Source organism: Chelonus insularis, unplaced genomic scaffold (genome assembly GCF_013357705.1).
Source record: "Chelonus insularis isolate UGA/USDA-ARS -01 unplaced genomic scaffold, ASM1335770v1 contig_124_pilon, whole genome shotgun sequence".
Classification (NCBI taxonomy): domain Eukaryota; kingdom Metazoa; phylum Arthropoda; class Insecta; order Hymenoptera; family Braconidae; genus Chelonus; species Chelonus insularis.
Genome location: NW_023276365.1, coordinates 450,684 through 457,283, shown reverse-complemented (window position 1 = coordinate 457,283; position 6,600 = coordinate 450,684). Strand labels below are relative to the sequence as shown.

Sequence of the window (6,600 nt, the reverse complement as noted above, 5' to 3'; positions counted from 1 at the left end):
GTTTTTTATTATTAATAACTAATCAGTTAACTCATGAACTAAAACTTTAGCCATTGAAAAATTTTCCAAGTGTTTTAAAAGTTTTTAATTTATCAATTTAAGTTTTGCAAATAATAAGTTTTCTTGTTAGCTACAGTGAAGTAGTTAATGATAACAGCTCAGTGTTACGTTAATTGAAAAATAACTCACATTATAATTAAAAGCTAATAAAAAAATATTTTCGAAAAATATTTAGCTATTATTCATCAGTAAATTTTATGCCTGGAATATCAAACAATTTAATGGAAAAAAATTTATATTTAATAAAAAAAATCATTTTTAGTATCTAGATCTTTTTTATGAAATATTCATAAAATATTTTTATGAATTTTATCGTGATATCGAGAATGTAATGGCAGTTATCCAATCGTTATTGCAATATCTTAAAACACAAACAAATAAAATTTACATGCTGAAATGAGCTTCAACAGACGTTTTACAAGCTTAATAAAATAAATAAAATTGACTGATCAATATAATAATGTCTATAAGTAACGACATGTAGAAAAAACAAAATTGCTTGCAGTCTCTGAGAATTCCATTCTGTAGAATAACTAATCCGTGAACATCGGTATTATATCGTGTATTATCCCCCATTCAATATTTCTTTAACATCTCTTTTTATGATTCGTCATGCTGACTCGACCTCTATCATCAATTTTCCTTATCCTTACCGAGATATAGAAGCTTAAAACGTGGCTTCAAATAGCACTGTTATATATATATAATAATTCTTGAAATCTTTATTTATGCAATCGATTTCTCAAGAAGATATACCCATTAATATTAAAACTAATATTAATATAATATATAATGTAATAGATAGAGATTCAGATAAATATTATGTGATTTTTATTTTGGAGATTCACAAAGTCAAGAGTTCTTTTCAATGCTCAACCTCAAATGTTTTCAAGCAAAAGTTACAAGAGAATAGGTTGGCATAAAATTGCTGAAACTACCTTCAATTCCTGTATTTGCTTTAGTCTTTACCGCACATTTCCACTTGACTTCCATTTTCATTTGTATTGTAGCTTTCGTTTTAGTTTCCTACCTTTTCAGTGTTTTTGTCTTCATATTCCAGGTAAAGTGAGTAAACAAAAGAGGTTGTTGTGATTATTAATTCATCAAAGAACATTTATGATGGTCATTTTATCATACCAATTATAAATAATTTACTTAATTCAATTTTTTCTCAAAACTTCATTCATCATTTAAATAACCACTTACTTGGAAATAAAAAGTACTTTTTTTTATTCAAATATTAAAGACACTCCATTTTTTTAGATTCTAATTCTAAAAATAAATCAAACTGATTATTCTAAACTTGATTATAATCTTTCATTGACTTTCCTTCATTAAAATATGAGTACATCTCACTGACTTATGATTAAAAATAGCATTCTGCTGAGTAATTGATGCTTCTACTGTTGAATGATATCAAATAAAATAAGATTAGTGACTATTTATTCAAAAAGTCACAATGTAAAATTGATTTACCATCTGACATTTGACATTAGTCGAATGCATGGATTCGTAGAAATTGATGGATTATATAAATTTAGAATCGATACAAGTTTAGAATGAAGAAACTCAATATTCTGTCGTATTTTGAGGGTAAATACGTAAACGGTAAATATCAAGGAAGATTCAAACTTGATCTTTAACTTTTTATATTGATAGCATCTCTATTGAATCTCTTTGGGTGCATCAGAAAGTTATTCAGATACACCTTGGTGCTATCAATTTAGTTGTATCACTATCTGTACATTACTGATGTTAGGAAGCTATTAAAACTTCTAATGAGATTCTTTTGCATGCAAATATTTTATTTACTCGAATATTTAATTATTCATCAACGATTTTTTTTTTTATAAAAATCAACAGATAGAAAAAATTTATCAATTAAAAAAAAAACAAATATTGTATTATTCGTTTTATAAATTAGGTTGAATAAATAATATTCAATTACTAATAAAGAAAAATACTGTTTAAATATTTAAAAAAAATATTGATATATAAAACACGATGCATTAGATTTGAGTGTTAATATTCAACCCCCATAGAATAACTGAAACCTTTATTTGAATATTTTGATAACAATTATCATTGAAGGTCTTGAAAGTTAGCATATTGACATAAATGCACATCGTTAACGTCTCTTACAAATAGTTATTACTGTAGAATAATTTTGTTTTAAATAAATATGTATGTAGCAAGTTTCAAATGAATGTTTGTGTTATTAGATACATTAAAGGGTATTATCTGAGTTCATGTACTCATATAACAAACGTTAATTTCAAGATGTTTTGCACTCTATTCTACTTCATCCTAGTATGATGATAATTTTCTGGAGAATTAAGATCTACCTTAGACATATGTGAGATCTTCAACATCATTTCTATTTCTTAGTTTATTTTGAATATTATGTTAAGCATAAGATAATTAACATAATTTTTAAAACTACATTTTTTTATTAATTAACACTAATTTGAATAAATGGTTGAATAATTTTATTCAAAAACCTTTTAAAGTCATGTTTGAGAAGTAGAACGAGAGTTAGCTTCATGTAATTGATGTTAATTTATTATGTAGCATATGTATAATATTCCCTTTTGTTTATATTCCTTTGTCAAATTCAAATTAATAACAGTAAAGCTTTAGTCAACATTTTTGAATTGTATACATAACTTGAAATAGGTAAACTTACTTGAGACCTTTAACTATTAACTTGTTACAAACTGCACAAAATTATCTAGTTCATATTCGGTAAACGACTAAAGTTTCATGCTCGGTTTACTCTCTTTAAGAAAAAGAAGTTTCGTCTTCCACAATTTCACTTGCGTATTAGAGTTTCTAGTTTGTATACTAACGGCTTATTAATCATTCTACGATATTAAACTATTATTAGCATAATGTATTAGATAGAAATTTAGACTAACTTTGTCTCCAACTTCTTTCGATAGTGTGTCTTTGTAAATAAAGATAAAAATACTTTGAAAATCAAAAGTGAATAAATTTATACAGAAATTTTTATTCAAGACAAAAAAAGTGTTCTGAAAGACTATCTTCAACCGTTTATTTAAAAAATAAGTTAAATAATTCTCCAAAGTATTGATGTAATGATGACAAAATGTCTTTCAAGTAGAATAGCCTGATTTTGTTCGGACATTTGATGTTGATTTTTTTGTTTGCTTTTGTGAGTGAAAGGAAGGTAATAATTGCTATCAATAATGTTTCGTTATATCTAATGAATAGAATGAGCAGTAAAATAGCAGTAAAATGTTAAGGGTAGTTATTGGTACTAAGGGTAGTTACTATCTCTTGTTTTGACCAATCAATTCTACATTGAACATATTGAGCAATAATCGTTAGCACAATTTACTTTATTGGTCTACATTACTCAGAAACAGAGTATTGTAAACATTTGATTTATTCTTTATTCCCATGATTAAAAGTCATGTGAGATTAATTATTTAAAAAATAATTCATTATTATTTTTCAAATTTTCAGTAAACGGAGAGAATTTTTTTATTGTTCAGAAGTAAAAACAATGAGAAGGATACGATTCGACGTTTAGAAGTAAAGTGTGTGTACACAGAAGTAAATTTTGACTCACTGTAAGTAAAATTCACTTCTGTACACACACATTTATACTTCTAAACATCGAATGGTGTACTTCTATTCTCATTGTTTTTACTTCTGAACAGTAAAAAAATTTTCTCTGTGCAAAACAATTATAAGTACACATTTGAAAACATAGAAGTAAAAATTTTTTATCTAACAATGAATTTTGAGTTCTTGTCAGTAAACTTGACTCAAAAATATTTTTACTTCTGAATGTGTATTTATTATTTTTTTTTATTTATGATTAGGAAAAAAATTATCTCCAGTGCTATAAATCTCTACTATACTGTTTTATCCCATAAAAAATAATCTAGTTACTGATCATTTTTAAGTTTTTATCAATAAGCCATTATTATGATTAAATATAATATTTTTTAGTGTTATAAATAATAAAATGGATAAGCTGACCTATCATAATATTTCCCCCATGCACAGTGAATATAAAATTAAGGAAGGTCAATCATGAAAAATAGTACCATGTAGGGAATAATAATATCAAAATACTATTACAAGAAAAATAATACAGTAGAATCTTTATGATATGGTCAGGTAGGGAAGATGAATGTTCGATCAGCCATCTTTGACACTGAGAATGGTTTATAATGGTAATTATCTAAAATTTAGAGCCTCGAGCAGACTACATTATGGAGGCTTATATCAAATTTATCTTTTTTAATAAACTCAGTAAGAAGTAGAGTTGATTATTAAACTTCTCAAAATTTAACTAGCTCATTCCTCAAGAATATTTTTAATTATTTTATGTTTAATGTCACTCCTATCAGAATTTTGAACAATGATTTAAATTGAACAATCGATTTTAACCAAAAAGTGACATTGATTTGCCACTTTAGATCATTTTTACATTGAAGTTTTGATTTTTATTGAATAATCAAACCTACTTGGGTTACCTAAACAAGGTTACACAATGGATCCATCATTAGCTACATAACTAGTAACCAGTGATGAGAAATAAGTGGGTCATGACTGGATGATACCCCTAATTTAGCAGACCTTGTTTGATCAAACAAGTTACAAATTCTATTTAAAATTCAAAATCTTTAACTTGTATTAAAAGACCTTTTATGTCAAATTGTTAAAGTTTTAACTCAACTCAAAGTATCCCATAAATTTTAATGACTAATAAGAGGGTGTTTTAATGAACTAACAGACAATTCCATCAATAAAATGATCTTATAAAGACTTCATTTTTTTGTTTATTACTTAAGGAACCCTAAACATTTTAACCATTTAAATTGTTTTACTTAATTACTTACTATCAAAATTATAAATAAAAAATTTAACCGTTAATTATCACAGCTATTTCGGGATAATTAGTAACGCATACGTCGTCTAATGGCGCAATAATTTGTCCCTGTAGTTTGGATAATTACCGGAGATGAATGATTAAGTTATGGCATCGGATGGATGATATAAGGATGAGACCTACTGAAGCGTCTAAAGATTTTACGTGGATATAATCACGATAGGGAGTGTAACTCAATCACGTAGGCAAGTGTTCAGGTTAATACATAATGCTGAACATATGTCCAAGCTAATATCTTCTCCCTTAATAAATAACTTGTATCATAAAACATTAATTACATCCTTAATGATACTTGATCATCAAAGCCATTGGAATAAAATATTTTCTCATAAAGTAAAAAAGAGTTAATTAATTCAATGATTAAAAATATACTTGAATCAGAATTAAGTAGTTGAGTTTTACTTTGATGAATACATTCCCAAATAAATATATTAAAGTAGAACAAATTTTTATTCCAAGTTATATTTAAAATAATGTTGAACAAATTTTAAGTTTATTTCAAGCAAAAATTTTATTCATAAGAGAATTATTAATTATTAAAAATTAAAGTCTTTAAAACTTTACTCAGAATTGTTTAGCTGTTATTTAAAGATATCTTGATAAACATTTGATATGTATTTATCAAATAGATTCCAGAAATAATTGGCAAAGAATTTATCGAAATTCTTACATGTCATACAGGAATTTATCGTGTATAAAATAAATAGCTATTAGATTTCAATGGAGATCGATGAGTCTATTTTTCATACATCAATTTTATATGAATAAATAACTCAAACAAAAAGTATGCATCAAATTGACATACAAAACATCTCTGATATTAAATTTATCAGATCTACCCTACATACATAAATTAATTCAACCTCTAAAGTCATTCTAAAATCTAGAAAATTTTTTGCAATGCCAATGTAAATAATTTCATCAGCATTTATGAGAACCCTAAAAAACCCCCAAGGATCTTGTAATTTATTCAAGTGTTGAATTAATTATTTTGAATATTGTTTTTCTAGAATATATTTAAACTTCAGAACTTTGCAAATGACTCATTATTTTTTTTGTAAAGTAAATAAAGGATATTTTAATTGGAAAAAAAGCAATTACTTAAACAAAAGAATATATGTTAACTTGTTTAATTTTATTTTTATTCAATCACAATAACCCAATTATATAACCATCATCATTAACATCACCACCATTTATTGAATAACATTATGAGGTTTAAAACCAACGTCCAGATGCTGCATTAACATTAGTATTAGCGTTGGAATTGGAATTATCATTGCTGGAGGCAGGCATCATGGGTTGCATTGGATGTGGGTACACCATTGGTGGAGGAGCATAGCCTCCAATAGCTGGTTGTCCATATGGATTCCAATATTGGCCCTACAAGTTGAATGAGTATTACATAAATGAATAAATAAATAGATTATTCTTGGGATTGCGAAAATGTCTATCTTACCTGAACAGCTGCCAACATAACAACAAGAGCGAAAATCACAGCTTTCATGTTTGTTTTGTTAGGAATTATTTTCTGAACTATTCTCAGCAAAGTTTCTGATGTCTCAAGAGATGACTGACAACTCAGTGAATTGTGTTTGGGTTTAAATACTTTT

The 6,600-nt window shown here is 26.3% G+C and overlaps 1 long non-coding RNA gene across 1 annotated transcript; it reads right to left on the bottom strand.

Annotated features, from left to right (window-relative positions):
• Positions 1-6,101: 6,101 nt before the first annotated feature.
• On the bottom strand, positions 6,102-6,600 carry LOC118067138 (uncharacterized). Its single transcript, XR_004690326.1, has 2 exons — positions 6,447-6,600; positions 6,102-6,370 (listed from the first exon to the last, which is right to left on the bottom strand). It is a non-coding gene; the product is annotated as an uncharacterized lncRNA (long non-coding RNA).